Source organism: Kogia breviceps, chromosome 9 (genome assembly GCF_026419965.1).
Source record: "Kogia breviceps isolate mKogBre1 chromosome 9, mKogBre1 haplotype 1, whole genome shotgun sequence".
NCBI lineage: Eukaryota > Metazoa > Chordata > Mammalia > Artiodactyla > Physeteridae > Kogia > Kogia breviceps.
The window spans coordinates 83,920,561-83,945,848 of record NC_081318.1 but is presented as its reverse complement, the minus strand read 5'-3'; positions in this window follow the sequence as shown (position 1 = coordinate 83,945,848).

Below are 25,288 nucleotides of genomic sequence, written 5' to 3'. Positions count from 1 at the left end.
TGGCTGAGTGGTATTCCTGTGTGTGTGTGTGTGTGTGTGTGTGTGTGTGTGTGTGTTTCACATATTCTTCATTCATCTGTTGATCGACACTTAGTTTGTTTCCATGTCTTGGCTAGTATTGTAGTTCTATTTTTAATTTTTTTGAGGAATCTCCATACTGTTTTCCATAGTGTCTGCACAAATTTACATTCCCACTAATATTTACGTAAAAATGTCTGTATACAGGATCACTAGGAACATTTATTGCTTTCTAAGAGTTTCCATTAAAAACAACTACTTTAAAAATGACTTATATAAGCTACAGCTGGCTTTTTTATTTTATCACATACAATCTTACTTGGGGATATTAGGCAATGAAGTCACTCCCAACTCATTAAATCAGGCACTAGTTATCTATGCAAGAAGTTTATATAAGTCAAACAACAACTTAATGTTATTGAGAAAATTTTAGTGAAGGAAACAGGACTACATTACCAATTAAAGAAAAATGAAAGGAAAATGTGTAAATATATTTCAGCACAAATCATCTAGGAATTCTAAAAAGGAAAGATCAAGATAGACTTGAATAGTCAGGATTTTGAGGTAGATGTTGAATGAACTATATTTTGAAGGAAGTGAGGAATTTTCATTAGCAAGAGGAAGGAAATTTCTCCTTTGTTGAGAGACTAAGTGGAAGAATGTGAATATATAGCTCATTTAGTTTTGAAACTCATTTGTTTATTTATTTATTTATTTGAAAGTAACTTGAAAAATTTAACTTGCTTATCTTGTTTTTTAAAACCAGTTCTCTTTAACTTTTTGAAACTTGCCTGTTCACAGCAAATAATTTAAAAAATAATTGAAAGCTAATATTCAGGTGACTTTCTCCTAATGGCAATAGTATCTGACATAGTAAGTGATGTCAGTCTCCAAGATAATGTAACAAACAGAAGTGACCTAGTGTGTATGCCAAATACGGACCTTGTATTTCCAACATCTTTTAAACACATGCTCAGTGAGCTATGAGATAGCATTAGCATACTATTTGGTCTCAGTATAGTATAGATGAATGAGTGAAATTCATTCATAGAAATTAAATAATTCTTCAGTGTATTAAAATATTATTTATTTAAACATAAACTCTTCAGAACTCCATAAATATAATAAATAATGGAAAGTAGATTACTTTTTCCTTTTTTATCCTTTTAAAGTAAAAGAACTTTTATCTGTCAGTCAGTGATCATTTCCTCTGTTTAAACAATTCAGTGTATAGTTTTCTGAAACAAGTTCATTTTCGTGAGTGAAGCAAAGCCATACATTGTATTTATTATAAATATTTCACAATGTATTAACCATTGAGTATATAACTCCAATAATATTTCAATTTATGTGCATTTTTCTTTGTGAAACAGTATTTGGGAAGGACATATATATATATACCAGCTGTCAGAATTCCTACATTATGAGACAGTTTAAATTATCCCATAAACTGTTCCCTTCAAAACTGCTGCTTCCATAATCCACATGCGGTCACTTTAGACCTAAGAGCCGAATTGCATTCTAGTTTTTGTAGTAAAAAACTTTATAGAAAGAAAATGAATTAAATTCTTAATTATAAGTCTGTGCTACATCTATGGAACTGAAGAAATGTATGGCATTGTATGTAATGATTAATTTAAAAATCGACCAAATGACAGCTATTTTCATATTTAATTTGTAGACTTGGAACATTATTTTAAGAAATAACTGTCACACACAGACTTACCCAGAATTATATTTATTCTAGCTAGATTTATATTAGGATAGTTTTCTTGCAAATAAAATAATTTATATTTTAGAAGATGCCTCAAATAAAATTTATATAAATCTTAGAATTTTATAGCATTCATGTGATTTTACTCAATCATTTATGTCCTTTTAGATAAGCAAAAAACAATTATAAAACTATTATTCTGAGTTTTAGATTGAATTTCACCATTTTTCTTTTTTTCAGAATATATTACAGAAATTTTATCTCTAGAATTGTATTTTAACTGAATATACGTCCCTTATACTCCAGATTCATTCATACAAGCCTGATACCTATGGTTATTCATCTTTCAGATGTTCAGTTGCTGATGAACAAAGAGTCCATGTCCTTTGTAGCATGTATGTTTTTTCATGCCTGCCCAGAGTGAGTCTGGTTTGTTAGATTTGTACAACATACAGTTTTTCTAGGCTGTAGCTGATTGGTCTGGGCATGAGCACCTGGCTCAAATAAACTCATCAAACTACAGGTGAAAGAGAGAATTTGTTTCTTTTCCAAGAATTTTAAATAAGTTGATGGTGGATTCTGAAGTTGAATGGTCATGAACATTGTTAGTTTGGTGCTCTAGCAAAGGAAAACCAGTTGCAAGTTGAATTATGAGGATGAGAAACTATTAATTGGGTAGGAAAACCATACTGTTGATAAGTGAATAGCATTAACAGGCTGAGAGCATCAGAAATGGAAAATCTATATAGCCCAGAAGAGAGAAAGAGGAAATGTGTTATTGTCTCCCATGCTTTCTGCATAAGACATGGCTGTCCTTCCTGCATTTTGACTTCAAGTTGATATCTTTTAATATTTTTCTATTATTGTTCTGTGTGGGTTTCATTCCTTTGTAAGGAAACAGCTTTGACAATCAGTATTGATGGTAAGCTGACTCAATACACAATCCTTTCACTTGATGCAGTAAAGAAACAAAGAATATATATGTATAGTACAGGTAATCTATGGACTAGTAAGAACCATTTATGTCTATAGAATAATAATACCATTGTAAAGATTTCTGGGGCTTCCCTGGTGGCGCGGTGATTGAGAATCCGCCTGCCGATGCGGGGGACACGGGTTCGTGCCCCGGTCCGGGAGGGTCCCACATGCCGCGGAGCAACTGGGCCCGTGAGCCATGGCCGCTGAGCCTGCGCGTCCGGAGCCTGTGCTCCGCAACGGGAGAGGCCACAACAGTGAGAGGCCCGCGTACCGAAAAAAAAAAAAAAAAAAAAGATTTCTGTAGGATAGCTGCATTTCTTGATTGCAGTGGGATTTAATAACTTCCAATTAGCACGAAATTTATATTCTCAGTATTCAAATCTAGATGTGAAATAACCTGTTGTGCAGATTCCTTAGAATAAATTATCTAGAATTTGAACAATTAGAATAAATTAGCCAGTTTTTTTTTTTTTTTTTGAATAATGCTGTGGTGTGAACTTGTGTGCCCTGCACCCATCTCCCCATTCATATGTTGAAAATGTAATGCCCAATGTTAATTAGGAGGTGATGTTAATTAGGAGGTGGGGTCTTGGGGAGGTGATTAGGTCCCCAAGATGAAGGCAGAGTACTCATGAATGGGACAGAAATGTCCACTCACAAACATTAACCTTTCTTTCAGATGACAGTGGACCTGCTCTATAAATGTAAAACAGAATCAATTTTTTTTTAAAGCCATTTCCTAACCAACTTACTTTGGGCTGCAGTGGATTTTCTGTCTCTTAAGAAGCTCTTCCTCCCTCTTTCCATCTATCACCAGCTAAAGGGAGTTTACTACAAGAGATTTCAAAAATCTAGGACAAAAGATGCATTTTTCCCTGAATTTATTTGATACAGTAACTGTTTCTTAAGAAGCAAACACAGAGATTGCTAATCGCAGAATTAAGTCACTGGTGAGAGAGTTGAGAATGACTAATTTCAGACATTTTCAGGCAGAGTGCATGTAGAATATATATTTATCCTTTTATCTTACCAAGAATAATAAAAGCAGCCACCTGTGTACAAGTTTTTTTTATCTATGTACTGGGTGCATATTATTTAAATCCCACAAACTCCACCACAACTTGTTATGGTAGGTGATATTTTTATCCCAATTTTATTATTAAGGAAACTGTGACTTAAAGAACTGAAGTAATTTGAAAATGTTATTCAGTTATTAAGTGATGAAACTGAGTCTTGAACTCACAACTTTTGATTACAAAGCTTCGGTTCTTTTCATCAAATAACACTGACATTCTTTTAGAAAAATGCTTCATAATATAATGACACCACATACATTTTCAAAACTCCTGTCTAGAATGACATAAAATCCATTTGTTTATCCATTAATCAGAAGATATAAAAGAAGCAAAATCAAATATGTTTTATTTATTTTATCCATATTTTCCTGAATTCTGCATCTTTCTCACAATTTCTCTTCAGGCAAGGGAGACTTTATTTTGTAAATACAGATACATATTGTATATTTATATTTATGTATATGCCTATTATATATTATAAAGTGAGATTAGCCTTTTTAGTTTAATTTTTCTATATTTATAGTGAAAAGTTTTTCCACCTTTCCAAATTTTGCATTGTGAAAATCTTCAAAATATCAAGTTTCTCTTTGTTTATTAACAATAAAAGGAAATTCTGAAGTTGCATTCTCAGATTAAAAAGAAAGAAATGTGCTGTGAAGTCCAAAATGTAGTCACTAGTTACATGACTACTTATTGCAAAATAATTAAAGTTAAGTAAAATATAATTTTCTTCACTCTCACTAACCACATCTCAAGTGCTCAATAGCCACTTGTGACTAGTGCCTACCAAATTGTGCAGCAAAGATGTAGAACATTTCCTTCAAAGTGGAAAGTTCTGTCAGAAAGCACTGACATATAATCTTAGCATTAAGATATAATCTTAGCATGATTGAAAGTAGACCCTGAGGGCCAAATTGGCTCTCCACCTGTTTGTGTAAATAAAGTTTTTTTGGAACATGTCCACATCCATTTGTTTACATTTTTATAACTCTTTTCTCAACAAATGGCAGAGTTGAATAGTTGTGAGAAAGACTATATAGCTCATAAAGCCTAAAATATTTAGTACTTTACTCTTTACAGAAAAACGTTTGCCAAATGCTGACCTAGAGCCTCTCTTCTAAGCAGTTGATAATTGGCATGATTTTCTGGCTACATGAGCATTTATAATCCTTTTCCCTCTTCACTTTCCTCTTCCTTACCCCTCCTCTCTTCTGTATTTATGTTATTTCAATCATATATTCCTTTACTTGAATTGCAAAACTTGAATGAAAATCTCTTCAGGAATTTGTTAGTAACTTGACAATGAAAATAAGTACTTAGACCTAGATTCCTGAATACTTTTATAAAATTTTAGCCACAAAGACATTACAGTAAAAATCCAATAGTGTTTTCAATAAAAGTCACAGAGAATATCATTATCCTGACATCTGCATCTGGGATGTAGAAAGAAAGCAATCTTTCTGTTTTATTGGCCTAAATAAAGAGGAAAGTTCTTTAGGGCTGGAGTCCCATACATATCTCTTTTTTGCTTATTTCCTTAAGAGAAACTTCATATTTCTCCTATTGATGCATAATACTATTTTTCATTCAAGATAGATTTATTTATTTCTAAGGACAAGAAAAATTTTTCCTTTCTTTTTATTTCATTCTTATCTAAAAACATTCCAAGACTGTCATTGGCTCTTCCATGTAATAAAATGAGAATTTTCTTTGACTAATCTCATATGGGACAATAATAACTACATAAAATGTAATTTATTTGCCAAAAATACCCCCTGCTACTATAGGGTAATTGCAGTTAAAATTTGAATTTAACTACAATCTCGAGCTATGTAGTAACTGCAAACAAAATTTTGGCTATGTTTATTAGCAGTAATATAAGCCTGATAAGAAAATTGATTAGGCTTTCTCCACAAGTAATTGCTTTGACTCTTGGTAGATTGAAAGATTTATCTAATATTTGGTCAGACTCTTTTTTTTTTTTTTTGCAGTACGTGGGCGTCTCACTGTTGTGGCCTCTCCCGTTGCGGAGCACAGGCTCCGGACGCGCAGGCTCAACAGCCATGGCTCACGGGCCCAGCCACTCCGCGGCATGTGGGACCTTCCCGGAGCGGGGCACAAACCTGTGTCCCCTGCATCGGCAGGTGGACTCTCAACCACTGCGCCACCGGGGAAGCCTGGTCAGACTCTTTACTGTGCACAATTTTATTCATTTAACCCAATGATTAAGAAATAACTAAGATGTGATAACATGGATTATTTTCCCCAGCTAGTATTATTAGCGATGAGCATACCCATCTGGCTGGCATTTACATAGCATTATATAGGTGAGAAGTCATGACAGAGATATCCCAACTGGGCCTCTTGCTAGCTGTGTAATCACTCACAAGTTACTTAGCCTCTCTGTACCTCAGATTTTTCATCTATTATACAAGGGTAAAAAGTGTACCTGTCCATGGGATTGTTGAAGTGAATGAATTAAAACCTGTAAAACCTTTAGAACAGGGCCTCGATAAACTCTTACTAAATGGTAGAGAGCTCTGTGTTATAACAAGTGGAAAGATAATGTGCATCAGAACCAGACAGGTTTGTCCTTAATTCCCAGTTCTGTACTTCTAGTTATGTTACATTTTCTGAGCCTCAGTTTCTTCAGCTATAAAATGAGTGTAGCTGTACTTGTCTTAGTAGCTGTAGTAAAGGTCAGTGACAAAATATGTAGGATTCTTGGTATATGATAGATACTTAATAAATGACAGTTTATATTAAGTATGTGTAATTGTGTAAGTATGAAGACTCCAAATTAGCTGACTGATTTAGTCAGTCTGGCCAACAAACAAATGTACAATTGTAGGTCCATTTCCTCAAATCTCCCCTGAGACCTGTCTTATAAAATCTATTGAACAAATGTCTAACTAGTGAAGTTTGTGCTTGCTTTTCAAGAAAGAGGTACTTGCTCTTTGCCAATATGTGGCTTCCATTCCAGTGGAGTTAAGCTCAGAATCATGATTTCACAGATCATGAGAACTGGAAACAGACTGAAATGTATGTAAACTAAGCTCCTCATTCACAGATGTGGTGAGTGAGGTCTAAAAACGTTGAACTATCTCCTTAAAGTTGTACAGCTATTTGGCCAGATTTCTTCCAGGAAGCTGGACTGACCCCGGCCCATGATGTTCCTTCCATCCCTTTGCATTTAGCATTTATTATATATACCCTTTATATACTTGTTTCTGTATCTTCAGAGTTGCTCCACAGCTGCTCACATGCACATGTAATTTTTCTCCAAGTTCTAAGGTTTTTGAAAACAAGGATCTTGGGGTCTTCTTTAAACCCTTCCAAACAAACACAATAGTGTTATGAAAAAAAAGATGCATGTTTAATCAGTGATAGAATTGTTATAAGTTCCATAGTAGAGTTAAAATTCTAGCATGTAAGGTGTCTCAGTCAGCTTGGGCTTCCATAATAACATGCTATAGACTGAGTGGCTTAAACAACAAAAATTAATTTCTCACAGTTCTGAAGGCTGGGAAGACCAGCATCAGGGTGACTTCATGGTTGGGTTCTGTGAGGACTCTCTTGGCTTGCAGATGGCCTGCATATCACTGTGTCCTCAGATGGTGGAGAGAGCCAGCAAGCTCTCTGGTATCTCTTTTAAAAGAGCACTAATCCCATCATGAGGGCCCCACCCTTATGGCCTCATCTAAACCTAATCATATCCCAAAAGCCCCATCTCCAAATCCCACCACATTGGGGGTTAAGTTTCCAACATATGAATTTTAGGGGCATTCCCATTCAGATCAATCTTCTTACATCTAGACATTTCAGACCTTGAAATTCAGCAAACACATAAATACATGTACACAACATTTAGAGCTGGCTGTATTTCATTGTTCATGTTATTACCCATTCTTGGAATGCTTTAGTCACAGTTATTTGAATGGAGAACAAACAACACATCTTCTACTCCTAAAATGCTGATATGGTCCAGTAGGTTTCCTTGCCTCCCATTCTCCAGTTCACAATCATGAGCCAATGTATATGTCACACTGCAGTTCTGACACAGCCATTTTCAGTAAACATTAACAAAAGTTAAATGTGAAGCTTTTAAAATTACTAAGTAACATGTGATGTAGACTTCCTCAGTCCTGTCCTTAAACATGCTCTCTGATCTCAGTGATTGCCATTTCTTGGTATCATGGATATGTTAAGGCTAAGGTTATCTGGGTTAGAAACCAGGGATAAGGGGGGCCAGAGCTAAGGTCAAGGTAATGGAATGAGCTAATGCCAAGGATGTATGTTCATACATTACTGGGGTAGTAAGAAAATGATTCTATATTGTAACAGATCCATATTTATTATATCAAACATATCAAATAGACATCAACAAAAAGTCTTACTTTTAGTCAGTAGTTATTATTAATAAGAATAGTCAGGTTCTGATATGGGGTTAGAAAAAAAGGTTGAGAATATTTCACCTTATTCTCTCCATAGTTTGTTTCACATATTCTCAATGACCTGCATATAATGTCACATATACGTAATATATTTTTGATATGCATATTTATATATCTTGAGAATAAAAATGAACAAAATGAATGATTTATTTTTCTTTCCCAAATTAAGGAGCTTCTATTAGCAGCAATTTCTTAAGGTCTTATTCTGAAGAATTTAGTAATATAAAAATTCTCCAAATTATTTAGGTTAAGGTCACCTTCTTCTCTGTAAATACCTGATGTATTCATACACTAATGCTCTGTAGATTTCAGATGTACTTTAAAACTTCTGATATCTCTATCAAACGATTAGACTAATTTAGACTGTATAAAGCATTGGATTTTTAAAAAAATCATCAGGATTACAAATGAGGATTAGAATCGTGTTATCATGAATATCATTAATGTAATTAAGCAACAGCTATTAATTTCAAACAAGTGAAACCACCTTTGATTAGTTTAACAGAAAAATGAATTATTAGAAAGATACCTGGTACCTTCCAGAACCAGCAGGAAGGCTGCTAAACTGGACTGAGAAAAAATAGCAGGATGAAAGGAAAACCAGGCAGCCAGGAAGAAAGCCGGCATCACATCATGTGCTCAGTCTGGTTAGAAAATTGCCTCTGGTGCATGGACCACTGGATATACCGTGCTAAGTTGTTGGAATTCAGTGGAGCTGCCACTGTGGTCACTGGTCTCTGGCTATTTTTACTGCCACCACAGTGTTTCAGAGGATTTGTAAACTGTCAGTACAGAAGTGTTGTCTAGGGCAAGCGAATCTAACTGGTAAAGCAGAGATCCCAAGCTCAGGCTGAGTCACATGCCTATGTCTGAGCTGCCAGGGGTTTATGAGAACAAGGATCTGGCCCTTTCAGTTTCAGAAGAAAGGCTTCACCAGGCCTTCCAAAGTGTCAGACTGCCTAACCCATAGGACGACCATTTCAATGCAAATTAGCCAAAAAACAAGCAATCTCTATCTCACTGTTTGTCTTTTGTTGATTTTGATTCCTGCCTCTATTGTGACTCTAATCTTTGGCCACATAGAAGCCTCAATTAGATTTTTCCCAAATTAAATGATCAAACTTATCTGAACTGTTGTTTGTACCTCTACCTGAATTTCTTAGGCACTGGTGATGATCTTTATTACCAATAATTTTGTTTTGCCAAATTATTCTTCCCAAACATTTCTAGGTTCTATTTCAACTTTTTATTCAGCTTTAGCTCATTATCAGTAATAAAGAGTTGAATTACACCAAGGCAATGTCTTCTTCATAAGATGACCTTAACTCTACTGCATTTAGTTTAAACTGTGGTGAACAAATTGAACTAGTATCTTATTAGAGAGTCTCTCTTTTATTAGGTGTTAGGTGTGGTATAGTTGTTACTAGTGAATTATGACTAAGAATGTATTATTGATACACAGACAGAAGAAAATTGCCATTTGTTCTCAGACCTAGTTTGTTTCTCTCTACAGTATTATTGCTACCATATCAGCAAATGTAGCACATAATTATTATTTTTCTTGATCTCTTTCCTAGATAATTATCTCTCAGTGCCTAAATGCATTTGTGCAGCTGTTAGTACAGGCATGCAAAACATACACTTGCACATATACACGCACACACACATAGAGCTGCTATTCCTGTTATTCATCTTCTAGTTACAAGCAGAGCTGTGATCAGGGAAACTATAAGGAGCAAGAGGCCTGAATTCACCATTTAAAAAAAGACAAAAAGAAAAAACGTTATGTATATGAATTACGCCTATGGATATTAACCCTTAAAATAAATTTTCTATGCCTTCTATGCAGCATATCTATCAAGATACATTACATTTAATATACTAACATCCTGAATCATTATCTGAAGCAGTAAAAGCACTGTGAATTACTAAGATAGAAGCTACTCAGGGGATATGACCTGGTCTTTTCTGCATTATCAAATACACTAACATAGTCTTAAATTAATAAATACCACTCTATTATTCAACTTTGATAAGAAGACCTATCAATATTAATTCTATCCAAGTAGGCTCATTTACCTCTCTTTGTTGATTAAGCTTATCTGTTGTTAGTAGAAAAGCCCATCTATTGGATAAATAAAAGAAGTTGGGTTTATGAACATTAGCAATTGTAAGTACCCTGAGAAAACCATAATTCAAAAAGAGACATGTACCACAATGTTCATTGCAGCACTATTTACAATAGCCAGGAGATGGAACCAACCTAAATGTCCATCCACAGATGAATGGATAAAGAAGATGTGGCACATACATACAATGGAATATTACTCAGCCATAAAAAGAAACAAAATTGAGTTATTTGTAGTGAGGTGGATGGACCTAGAGCCTATCCTACAGAGTGAAGTAAGTCAGAAAGAGAAAAACAAATAACATATGCTAATGCATATATATGGAATCTAAAAAAAAATGGTACTGATGAACCTAGTTGCAGGGCAGGAATAAAGAGGTAGACATAGAGAATGGACTTGAGGACATGGAGTGGGAGGGCGAAGTGAGAGTAGCATCGACATAAATATACTTCCAAATGTAAAATAGTTGGATGGTGGGAAGCAGCAGCATAGCACAGGGAGATCACATCGGTGCTTTGTGTCTACCTAGAGGGGTGGGATAGGGAGGATGGGAGGGAGGCTCAAGAGGGAGAGGATATGGGGACATCTGTATGCATATGGCTGATTCGCTTTGTTGTGCAACAGAAACTAACACAGTATTATGAAGCAATTATAGTTCAATAAAGATCTATTAAATTAAAAAAAAATAAGACATATACATGCATGTAACCAAATTTGGAAAAAGAAGGGAAAGAGGAGAAGAGTAAGTAAAGTAAAATAACTTTAAATTCATTGAAGGATCTCATTGGATATGGGTTAAATTTAATCAACTGATATAATAAAAGCATGCCATTTAGAGCTATACAGTTTAACTTCAGAACTGTGAATAGAAATTTTCAAGTGCTGTTACCTCTTAAGACTTATATTTTGTGCTGGTATTTTGTATACATGTAGAGAGAGAAGAGAAAAGGCAGAGATGGATATGGTGATTTGATTTTATAAACTTAAGATTTTGTTGTCTACATATGCACATATTTACATAAAATAAAAATATACTACACAAAACCCACAACAACAACAACAAAAGTCTTAACCAATCTTAAGGAAATAAGTTTTTTGTTTTTTTGGTTTTTTTTTTTTTGCGGTACGCGGGCCACTCACTGTTGTGGCCTCTCCCGTTCCGGAGCACAGGCTCCGGACGTGCAGGCTCAGCGGCCATGGCTCACGGGCCCAGCCGCTCCGCGCGGCACGTGGGATCTTCCCGGACCGGGGCATGAACCCGTAAGGAAATAATTTTAATGATAATGAAGTGCATCAAAGCTTCTTTTTATTGGAGTAAAAGAAAAATGAAGGCAGAATAAGGGGGCGCAAGAAAAAGTGACTAGATAAATAAATGATATAACTATATGATGAATTCCTTTACAATTATGAAAAATGATGTTTTAAATACACGTTGTATTGACTGGATATCAGTTAGAACTAGGTTTGGATCATGAAACAGAAAATGCCAAAAGAACAGTGATTTAGTTATAGAAATTAAACTTTCTTATTCATAAAAGAACCCTGGGAACAGACAGACCAGTGCTGGTATGGACTTCAGTTTCCTCTCTGTCTTCCTGCTGTCATTCTAAGAACATGGCTGCCAGACTCAGAACATGACTGCACCTCAGAACATAGCTGCTAGTCTCTCTTTTTAAGAATGTTTTTAAGAAAGCAGGCTCAGAAGAAGCAGATGGTGTCTCCTTCCTAGGCAGAAGGTGTTTAGGCTTACTGACTGTTAATGAAGATTTCAGCTCTACGAGTGGCGGTATTGCCTGGCCCTCTTCTTGTAGCCCTGGGGAAGGGCTTAGAATTGGCTCTCGGAAAACTAGGAAAAGAAAATACTGGTATTCTGACCACTGCTGTTGCTGTGAGAAATAAAGTCCTTTATCTCTGACACAGGAATCTCATATCTTCAGCTAGCTTCTGAGAGACTACAGTAGGCTAACTTGCTTGCTTGCAGGAAGTTTAAAATCTCAGAAACTTTGCAGTTCTTGACAGTCTGACACAATCTTTTGGCTAATATCCCTTTGTACAAAGGAGCCTAGGAAACGTTATCATTTAGCTTAGTACTAAAATTGGTGTATCATTACCAGTGGAGGGAAGATGATACACTTAATACTAGGACACAAAAACTCACTGCTGTAGCCTAAAAATATTTGTTCACAATTTATTTTTATGTGGAAGAAAATACATACTGACAAACATAAAGAGGTCACAGATAAAATAATTTATAACAGATGTTTACAGAAATTATGTCTGGGTAATGAAGGTACATTAGTTTGCTAGGGCTGCTGTAGAAAGTACCACAACCTAGGTGGCTTAAACACCAGAAGTTTATTGTCTTATAGTTTTGGAGGCTAAATGTCTGAGATCAAAGTGTCAGTAGCGTTGGGTCATTCTGACAGCTATGAGGGAAGGACCTGTTTCTGCTCTCTCACCTTGGCTTATAGATGGCCATCTTCCACCTTTGCTTCTTCATGTGATATTCTCCCTGTGTTCATGCCCCTGTGTCCAAAATTTTTTTTTTTAATAAGAACACCAGTCACATTCGATTAGGACACACTCTCATGATCCCATTTTACTATAATTAACTACATCTGCAAGGAATCTATTTCCAAATAAAGTCACATTGTAAGGGACTGACAGGATTTCAACTTATGAATTTTGAGGGGACATAACCCATAAGAGAACGTATGGATGATTTATTTTCTTCCAAGTAATATTATATTGATTTTATATTATTTTGATATTTTTAAAAGTCACGTTTTTTTTAAAAACGGAAATCTGAAATGTTTTGTGTATTCATTGTGTAACAATATTGTTAATAATCTCAATCTGTGGTTTAATGTTACCCACATATTTTTTAATCTTTAGTGAAAAATGTTTACTAGCTGAATCAATAAATAGATGACTCCTTCCAGATTTGTCACAACCAGTTGTTATACCTCTCTTCCAGCACATTTTTATAATATGTGTTCTATTTTGCTTTGCCTTGCCTGTTTAAATCCTCAGGGCTCCATATATTCACAACATCATTGCACGCATGTATACTTAGTCCTCGAACTTGTATCCTTCAATAGAAGTGGCTGCAAGCCTGAGACTTTTAAGCCATGCATTATATTTCTGACTTTAGTGCTGAATTGGTGGGAAATCATATCAATTATGTTTCATTCCCAGTGATACAGAGACACTGAGTGGGAGTTTGTGAGTGATGACTTTTCCAGTAGAATGTGAAGCTAATTGTAACAGTTTGACATATAAGAACAGAGTGACTGCTTCAGGCATGAGGACATAGGGAACAAACCAAGATAAAAGGAAGACTTGAAAACAAAGACTACATTCTGAACCAGTTCTTTCCAAGTACTTTACTCTGGAAGAGAACTTGTAAATGAATAACCAACATTGAATAGCTAACATGAAAGCAAACACAGAGCTATTCTACTATTAGTTATATTTTCACGCAAAGGTTACTCATTAGTTCTTGAAAACTCAAATATTCCATATCACCAGAAGTAGGGAGTGGAGAGGAATGCTTAGGTAGCCAACTTAGACCAAAAGACAAGGTAAGAAACAGGAATAATGAAGAAGAAAAATTGATCACAAATGAGGGAATCTAAAACCAAGGAAAAGAAAGGAATGGAGAAGAGGCAAGCCCACACTGATGTGGGGAAATGTGTGGCTCATTTTACTAAGCCCCAGAATAAAACTTTAAAGTTAACATGATAGTCAAGGTCATGTAAAGATGGATCATTATATTCTTAGAAGTACTACTCCCAAATAGCAATATTTGTGTGTGTTTTTTTAACTCTGGTTACCATAAAAGACTAGAGCTTTACATAAATATTCTTTGTTTGACATCAGCAATGTAATGGGACTCTTAACATCAATCTCATTTTAACAATTTAATACTGTATTCATTGTTCTATACCTGATTTGTTTTTTATTTAGAAACAAATCTTAATTCTTTATTTTATAATTTATTTTATTTTAATTATTTTCTTAATTTTTTATTTTTTATCTCTCATAAGTCTGATTTATTTTCTATTCTCCAGTCAATTTCTAGTGTTCTTTTCTGCTTCCTATAAAACTTCCAATTACAACCACCACCAACCTCCTATGAGAAGTAACCCAGAAAATCACAGGATTCCACAAGACATGTCATTTTAGTTAACATGTTAGATAAACAAATTCCACTTAACAGTTACATTTATTGAGTTGATATTTTTATTTCATTTTTAAAATTTATTGAATTTTTCCATAATGAATGATTCGATATCAGTTTCTTAATGGCTCCTCTCAAATTTCAAAGACAAGTCAAAAGTTCAATAGAAACTTCAGCCTCAGGGGTTCATGTATGGAAATATATAATACTATTTATATTTAAAATATAGAGTAAATTGAATTTTATATAAACAAGGTTTTACATTCTGTTGGCTTCCAAAAAGCACAACTTACAGACAGTCTAAAAATGTATCCTTTATAGTCTAGTCTAAGTGTCAATTTGAAGACATGGTTCAATGTTAATAACTCAGGCCAGGAGGAATTTATTATTTCCCAAGCCTTGAAACAAATACATCTGAAAAAATAAAACATTTTTATCAAGCCTCATAAATAATAATTTCAGTCTGAATGAGATGCTTTAATCATGAAAAAAGAGGAAAAAGAAGCAACTATTTAAAAAAATACTAAAGAAATGGAAATGTTCTGATGTGATAGAAACTGTTAGATACTATAACACCTTCTACATTTTCCACCCCAGCTTTTTCTCCCCTTTTGATTAAACAAAAGCATACATTGCATAATTGATACCCAAGCAGATAATTTTTAAATATCTCCTATATTTCCATAACAAAAGTATATCAATAATAATCTTGTAACAATCACTAAGAATTTAAAATAATCTTTTAATTCAAAATCAGACATCAATTTTAAAGAGAATAACATTTAAATTTAAAAAATATTATTCAAATTCAATAAATTTTTTTTATTATTGAAATACATACTTTATTGCTACTCCCCAAAGCACATTACCCCTTTCATGTACACAGTCTATTTTGCCTAAAAAATTTAAATATAAGTAAAAACTCAAGTGGTCACATAGAATGATAGAATTCAAGTTACTCAAGTTATTTCTTCATTTTTACAGTCATTGTGCTTTCACCAGTTATTTAGAATCTGCTGTTTTAAATACACGACTATGTAAATACTATGAGAGATGGAGACAAGATCTTTACCCAGAAAGAACTTACATGATTCAGAACCATTAGGAACTTAGTATAGGAACAAACATATGTCACAGAGTCTGTGTATATGTTTATGTTGAAGAATACAGATATAAAAGAGGTGCTTTAAAAATCCGTGGGAAGAATCTCAAAGGTACTTTTGCAATAAACATGATTTGTATGCTCATATGATGTGAAACATTTATATTTAAAGAGACCCTTGATTTGCTAGGACTTTTTTTTCAGATCTGTTCAACATTAAAAGCACGGACATAAAAGATTTTTCTTTTCAATCCTTAAAAAAATGATCTACTGAATTTGTATTAGGTTAGTTGCAAAAATAGATCAGAAGATGCTAATCCATGAGAAATGTGTCTCCTCCTATTTTTTCCTTCCTTTAAAAACCAAGAGATGTGTATAATTTAACCATGCTTGCTTTGGGTAACAACCAGCATGGGGTTGCAGTGCATTGAGTCTACTTTCTAAGGAAGTACAATACTTTACATTTTTAATGCATCACTGAGCAGAAGTCAAACAGAGTGGTTCTAACATAACACATCACAGCACATCAAACTACCCACACTGTAGTAACTCAATATGCCCTATATATATTTCTCCTACATTAACAAGCAGGTCATCAATCTCTCAGCCAACATAAGTCCAGCTGTAAATTTATGGTGTTATGCTTCCCAACATGTTCCTGCTCAGTTTTCATGATTGTCCCTAACATATGATCACCTGACATTTTTTTTAAAAAGACTTAAGATATTTATTTTTGATTGCCAGATTAACCTAGAATGATTAATATTCTCTAATGAGAATTTGGGGAAGCTACATAAACTATCAAAAATGATAAGTGTTTATCCAACAGAAGAGTTAGAATTATCCATCTGGTTTCCTTTTACATTTTTTAACAGCTATTTAACTAAATTAGCAACTGGGGACATCACCTTGAGTACAAGTAATTAATGTCAGATAGTAGAGTTTACATAATCCCTAAATTACAAATTTCAAAATTGTACAAAAGAAAATAAGATAATTAGCAATTCTATAACTGAGAAAGTAGAAATTTCACTTAATGTGGATGATTGATAACCTATATATGAATATACTAACTCCCTCAAGTTAATATATTTTCCTTGCTGTTTAGTACTTGTTTGTGGAACTTTTGATATATATATCATATATATATATATATATATATATATATGATATATATATTTCATTTTAAGGGCAATAATGATATCACATTTCAACTACAAATGAGAAAAATGGAAGAGTTTGTGGCTTATTTGAACAATTCTTTCTTTATACGGTTATATGATCATATTTTCATACAACAAAGTTTAAGGTTTAGAAGATTTTTATACCATCTTCCTTTCAGTAATTCTAAGCATCTAACACATGTACATATACCTTTAATTTTAAAATACCTCCACTAGGCAATTATTCAATAACATTTGAGCATTATGCATGTTTCGGGGGTATGAAATGAGTATGATACAAATCCTGTTTTGAAGAGCTTTTAGTCTAGTGAGGAAAATATATATTGTTGGACAAGGTGTTTTGTTTCTCTTCTTAGATAACACAGTTAGGAAGTGTGCAATTCAGACACCTTAAAAACTCATATTCTCTTAACCAATAAGGTATAGCTCAAATTGCTTATATATATATATATATATATATAATTGAAGTATAGTTAATTTACAATGTTGTGTTTCAAGTGCACAGGAAAGTGACTCAGTTATACATATATATACACATATATATGTATTCTTTTTCAGGTTCTTTTCCAATATAGGCTGTTACAAGATACTGAGTATAGTTCCCTGTGCTATACAGCAGGTCTTTGTTGTTTACTTATTTTATATATAGCAATGTGTATATGTTAATCCTAAACTCCTAATTTATCTCTCCCACTCCCCGATCTCCCCTTTGGTAATCATAAGTTTGTTTTCAGTATCTGTGAGTCTAATTCTGTTTAGTAAGTAAGTTCATTTGTACCATTGTTTTAGATTCCACATATCATGTAATATTTGTCTTTCTCTGTCTGACTTACTTAATATGATAATCTCTAGGCCCATCCATGTAGCTGCAAATGGCATTATTTCATTCTTTCTTTATGGCTGAGTAATATTCCATTGTATATATGTACCACATCCTCTTTATCCATCCATTCATATGTCAATAGACATTTACGTCGCTTCCATGTCTTGACTATTGTAAATAGTGCTGCTATGAACATTGGTGTGCATGTATCTTTTCAAATTAGAGTTTCCTCTGGATATATATGCCCAGGAGTGGGATTGCTGGATCATATAGTAAGTCTATTTTTAGTTTTTTAAGGAAACTCCTTACTGCTCTCCACAGTGGCTGCATCAATCTAGCTCAGATTATTTTGACATGTTCTAAAGATTCATGGTGGAAACCTGACCTGGGCCACTGCAAATAATAAAAGTCATGCTATCTCTTGGAAAGAGGAGTGCACTTTCAGAGCAGGTGACTGACTTATCCTCCATGGCTGTCTAGGCTGGGACCTGTGAATCAAAGGTGAATGAGTGGAACACAGGCCTGAGATTGCTTTTTAAGATGAAGTTACAGATTTATTCTTCAAAGAGGGTAGAACTGGGGCAAGTTGCCTTGTTTATTTGCCTTGTTTATGGTCTTGAAAACATAAATTTGTATTATCAAAATTACTTACCACATTATCTTCTCATACTGTTTTTAAAGGTGGAATGGGAATTCTTGCTAAGGATATTTAATAACTGGCAACTACAAAATGATAGAGCTTTGATTTTTTAAAAAGATGTTGATACAGTGTCTTGGGGAAGCAATAGCCAAAAGCTCCAACTTAGTAGAAAATTAATTCTATAGAGAAAAAATACGGTTTTTGAAAACCTGAAAATGATCTAAATGTTCAGAAGTGGGGTGTTAGTTAAATAAATTATACAATGTCTGTATGAAAAAAATTAGGCGTTTCAAAGGATGTTTTAGATACAAACTACTGAAATGGAAAGATATTCTTGATGTAGTAAGTGGAAAATGCAGACATTGGTGGATTTCATGAAAGTCTATCAACCTGGAATAAGTAAGACAGAAAATTACAAGATGTAACATAGTTAATAATTTCCAACATAGTATTTTCTTGATTTAAATTTGATAAAAATATATTAAAATTATTAACTTATTAAGCATGTCTTTCAAATTCTTCCAGGTTAAACAACCATTGATGTAAGAGTATGTACTCTATAAATTTTGTGTCATTTATAATAAAAAATTGCCAATTTTCCTAGTGTATTTATGGTCCATCAAGCAATATTTTAAGTATGTAATTGCATATTAACTCATAACAAATCTATGAGGTAGAAACTATTATTATTCACACTCTACAGATGAGGATACTAACATTCAGAAAGGTTAGGCTAATTGTCCAGGATCATAGGGCTAAGTGGCAGAGCTGGAATATGAACCCAGGTATCATTGCTCCAGTGTATATTCTTTTAACACAATATCTCATTAAGAAGTGTAATAATTTAAAATATATGTATATAATTTCCACTTTTGTCAGTTCTTTCTTAAGATTTGTCTGCTTTTCTAATTGTTTACAAATTTTACATATTGTGAATTTCTTTTTTTTTTCGTTATGCAGTTCTGTGAATTTTAACATATTCATAGATTGGTATAGCCACCACCAAAGAAGGGATACAGGGCAATTCTGTTACCCTTCATGCTGTCCTTCATAGTCAAACACTTCCTCCATTGCTAACCCCTGGCAACCACTGATACTTCCCTGCCTCTTTAGTTTTTATTTAAGAGAATGTCATATAAATAGCATCATACATTATATAATCTTGAGACTGACATTTTCACTTAGCATAATACATTTGAAATTCATTCATGTTGTTTCATGTATAAATAGTTCATTCTTTTTTATTCCAAGTAGTATTTTATTGTATGGATGAATCACAATTTGTGATGCTTACAATCACCAATTGTAAGATATTTGGGTTGTTTCCTGTTTTGGAGCAATAATGAATAATGCTATTTGTATGCAGGTTTTTGTATAACAAACCTTTCATTTTTCTAGGACAGGGTTTCTTAACCTCAGCACTGATATACTTTGTACTGGATAATTGTTTGTTATAGGGGTCTATCCTGGGGATTGTATGATGTTTTGCAGCATCCCTGGCCTCTACCAACTAGATGCCAGTAACACCCACAGGTATGACAAACAAAAATATCCCAAAACTGATAAATATTCCATGAACATTATTCTAGGATAAATACCTAAAAGTGGATTGCTGAGTCATATAAGTATATATTTAACTTAATAAAAATGGTACAACTGTATTTATTCCAGGATGGTTGTATCAATTTGCATTCCCACCAGCAAAAGGCATCCTCAGCAGCTCATATTATTGTTACCTTTTTTTCTGTTTTCTCTGTTACTTAAAAAAAAAAAAAATTAGCTATTCTAATAGGGATGTAGTGGTTCCTAATTTTTTTTTTTTGCGTTACGCGGGCCTCTCACTGTTGTGGCCTCTCCCGTTGCGGAGCACAGGCTCCGGACGCGCAGGTTCAGCGTCCATGGCCCACGGGCCCAGCTGCTCCGCGGCATGTGGGATCCTCCCGGACCGGGGCATGAACCCGCGTCCCCCGCATCAGCAGGCAGGCCCTCAACCACTGCGCCACCAGCGAAGCCCCCTAATTTTTATTTTTTTTTTCGGTACGCGGGCCTCTCAGTGTTGTGGCCTCTCCTGTTGCGGAGCACAGGCTCCGGATACACAGGCTCAGTGGCCATGGCTCACGGGCTCAGCCGCTCCGCGGCATGTGGAATCTTCCCGGACCGGGGCACGAACCCTTGTCCCCTGCATCGGCCGGCGGATTCTCAACCACTGCGCCACGAGGGAAGCCCTGATTTATTTTTGAATGTTGAAGCTACTTTGCATTTTTGAGATAAACACCATATGATCATTTTGTAGCATTCATTTTATATATTGTATTCATTTGGCTAATTCTTCTATTTTATAGAAGATTTTTGTGTTCATGAGGGATATTGGACGGCACTATTCTTATTTACTGGCTTTATCTAGTTTTGATATTAAAGTAATGGTTCCCTTATAAAATGGTTTGGGAAATATCTTTTCTGTTTCTGTTTTCTGGAAGATATTTTGTAGACTTGGTGTCATTTTTAAATTATTGGTAGAATTTACTAATAAAACAATCTGTGCCTGGAGTTTTATTTTTTCAGAGGGTTTTAAACTATGAATTCAATTGGTTCAATAGAGGATAATTCCAGTTATTTAAATTTTCTTGAAATCATTTTTGTAATTTGTGTCTTTCAAGGAACTGGTCCAGTTTATCTAATTTATTGAATGTATGCTCACAGCATGGTTTATAGTATTCTTTTAGTATCCTATTAATGTCTGTAATGTCCCTTTTGTTTCTGATGATGCTAATTAAGTCATCTTTTTTTTCCTCTTTTTTACTAGAGACCTGTCACTTTTATTGATCCTATTGGTCTTTTCAATCAAGCAGCTTTTGATTTAATAGCTTTTCCCTATGATTTATTCATTTTAAATTTCATCAGTTTCTGCCCTTACAGTTATTATTTCCTTCCTTCTGCATGAATTGAGTTTTGTTTGCTCTTTATATCTAGTTTCTGAAGTTGGAAGCTTAGGTTATTAATTTGATTTCTTTCTTCTTTCTAACATAGAGTTTACAGTATAAATTTCCCTCTATGCAATTCTTTACCTACATCCCTCAATTTTTGATATGTTGTATTTTCATTTTTATTCAGTACAAATTTTTTAAAATTTTCCTGTGACTTATTGTTTGACTTGGGGATTATTTAGAAATATATTGTTTATTATCAAAGTACTTGAGTTTTAACATATACCTTTCTGTTTTTTAAAATTTTGTTTTTATTTCCATTATGGTCAAGGAATATAACTTCAGTCTTTTAAATTTAATAAAGTTTTTTTCTCATCCAAAATATGATCTTTCTTGGTGAATGTTCCATGTGTACCTGAAAAGAATGTGTATTCTTTCTGATGTTGGATGGAGTGTTCTACAAATGACAAGTTGGTTGATAGTTTTCTTCAGGTCTTCCACATTCTTACTGATTTTCTGTCTACCTGTTCTATTGATTGCTGAGAAATGAGCATTGAAATCCCTAACTGAAGTTGTGGTTTTGCCTATTTCTCCTTTTAGATGAATTGGTACTGCTTCATATATTTTGAAGCTGTGTTGTTAGTTGTAGGCACATTTAGTATTATTAGACTTTTCTGAAGAATTGTCAGTTTTATCATTATGTAATATCCTTTTTTATTTCTGCTAATTTCCCTGTTTTTTGAAACCTACTTTTCAGATATTAATATAACCACTCCAGCTTCCATTTATTAGGACTTACGTGATGAATCTTTTCCTATTTTTTCCCTTGAACCTCTTATCATTATATTTCAAGTACTTATATTTGAAGGCGGCATATATTCTGGTCTTTTAAAATAATTCAACATGACAATCTCTTTTAATAAAGTGTGTTAGACCACTTACATTTAATAAAATCGTTTATTTGGTTAAATATGTCTACTTTTTTATTATTAATTTTCTATTTGTACTCTTTTTTGTTTCTTCTTTCTTGTCTTCTTTTGATTATTTAAATTACTTTAGTATTTCATTTAATTTATCTATTGAATTTTTCATTATATTTCTTCTATTGTTTTTATGCACTGCTGTAGTGGATTACAATATACGCTCCTAACTTCTGTATTCTACTTGAGATAGACTTACAACCAAATAGCCTTACAACCTTACCATTCTTCCTTTATGCTGCAGTTGTGATATCTATTACATCTATGTAACATTTTAGGTATACAACTACTGAAGGCCCTCTGGGAAGGCTTTCCTTGCTCTTTTTGTCACAAACACATTTAAATTTGCTTTCTTCATTGATGCCTGGAAATGTAACACTCTTTTTAGGACTATGAAAAAATTTGCAAGAGGAAAAAGTTAATGTGCTACAGAAGAAACATGGAAGGAATACTTTCTCCCTTCCGTCCTTCTTTCATTCCTTCCTTCCTTCCCTCCTTTTTTTTCTTAATGAGAAAATCCTTTCCAGGTAGTCTCCAGCAGGTTTCCTTTTATAAATTATTGGCCAGAATTAGGACAAAGTCACTTCCAAAAAGAATCATCTAACCCTCATTCTTTTAAATTATTCCATCTTGCAAACACTCCAGTTCCATATTGTTATAAAGTGAAATTAGTTATTATCTTACTAAGCTGCCCTTATGCCTTTTCTTGACTCCTAAAGCATCCTACCTTCTTATAATTTAGCTAAAATCAAAGGATGATGTCATTCACTTAGGCAAAATATTAGATGGGCACTAACCAATGTATTTCTTTACATTATCAGAAAAAGTGGGATTTTGTACAATGAGATTGTTAGGAATGGAAAGACAGCTTCAGAAACTTCTCTTTAAGAGGATGTATATATAAAGAGAATAATTGTGATTGCCTTCTGTGTGTGAAAAAGTTTGGATATGTAATTATAATTCCTTTGGGGTTAGAAAGAGGTATCTCATCTAAGTATTAAACATTATTTCTTTGACACCCACTGACAGTACATTTGTAATTTCTAAACTCTGTTGAAAAATATTTCCTCATTTGTTTCTAATAATCTTCAAGTATTATTCTATTATATTCATGAGCAAGTCCTCTCAGTTAGACTACACCAGGGCAAACTATTGCCTGAAGACCAAATCCTGTGCACCACAGGTTTGTTTTATTTTTTCTTTTCTTTCTTTCTTTATTTATTTTAATATTAGTCATCCATTTTATACACATCAGTGTATACATGTCAATACCAATCGGCCAATTCATCACATCACCACCCCGCCCACTTCCTGCCACTTTCCCCACGTGGTGTCCATACATTTGTTCTCTACTTCTGTGTCTCAATTTCTGCTCTGCAAACCAGTTCATCTGTACCATTTTCTAGGTTCTGCATATATGCGTTAATATACAATATTTGTTTTTCTCTTTCTGACTTACTTCACTCTGTATGACAGTCTCAGGATCCATCCTCGTCTCTACAAATGACCCAATTTCTTTCCTTTTTATGGCTGAGTAATATTCCATTTTATATATGTACCACATCTCCTTTATCCATTCATCTGTCAATGGGCATTTAGGTTGCTTCCATGACCTGGCTATTGTAAATAGTGCTGCAATGAACATTAGGGTGCATGTGTCTTTTTTTCTCTGGGTATATGACCAGTAATGGGATTGCTGGGTCATATGGAAATTCTATTCTTAGTTCTTTAAGGAACCTCCATACTGTTCTCCATAGGGGCTGTATCAATTTACATTCTCACCAACAGTGCAAGAGGGTTCCCTTTTCTCCACACCATCTCCAGCATTTGTTGTCTGTAAATTTTCTGATGATGCCCATTCTAACTGGAGTGAGTACTCATTGTAATTTTGATTTGCATTTCTCTAACAATTAGTGATGTTGAACAGCTTTTCATGTGCTTCTTGCCCATCTGTATGTCTTCTAAGGAGAAATGTCTATTTAGGTCTTCTTCCCATTTTTGGATTGGGTTGTTTGTTTTTTTGATGTTGAGCTGCATGAGCCCCTTGTGTATTTTGGAGATTAATTCTCTGTCAGTGGCTTCGTTTGCAAATATTTTCTCCCATTCTGAGGGTTGTCTTTTCGTCTTGTTTATGTTTCCTTAGCTGTGCAAAAGTTTTAAGTTTCATTAGGTCCCATTCGTTTATTTTTGTTTTTATTTCCATTGCTCTAGGAGGTGGGTCAAAAGTGATCTTGCTGTGATTTATGTCATAAAGTGTTCTGCCTATGTTTTCCGCTAAGAGTTTTATAGTGTCTGGCCTTACATTTAGGTCTTTGATCCACTTTGAGTTTATTTTTGTGTATGATGTTAGAGAGTATTCTAATTTCATTCGTTTACATGTAGCTGTCCAGTTTTCCCAACATCACTTACTGAAGAGGCTGTCTTTTCTCCATTGTATATCCTTGCCTCCTTTGTCATAGATTAGTTGACCATAGGTGCATGGGTTTATCTCTGGGCTTTCTATCCTGTTCCATTGATCTATATTTCTGTTTTTGTGCCAGTACCATATTGTCTTGATTACTGTAGCTTTGGAGTATAGTCTGAAGTCAAGAGGTCTGATTCCTCCAGCTCTGTTTTTTTCCCTCAAGACTGCCTTGGCTATTCGGGGTCATTTTTTGTTCTAGTTCTGTAAAAAATTCCATGGGTGGGGCTTCCCTGGTGGTGCAGTGGTTGAGAATCTGCCTACCAATGCAGAGGACACGGGTTCGAGCCCTGGTCTGGGAAGATCCCACATTCCACGGAGCAACTAGGCCCGTGAGCCACAACTACTGAGCCTGCATGTCTGGAGCCTGTGCTCTGCAACAGGAGAGGCCGTGATAGTAAGAGGCCCGTGCACCGCGATGAAGAGTGACCCCCGCTTGCCCCAACTAGAGAAAGCTCTCGCACAGAAATGAAGACCCAACACAGCCAAAAATAAATTAAAAGAAAACAAACAAACAAAAAAACAAATGCCATTGGTAATTTGATAGGGATTGCATTGAATCTGTAGATTGCTTTGGGTAGTATAGTCATTTTCACAATGTTGATTCTCCCAATCCAAGAAC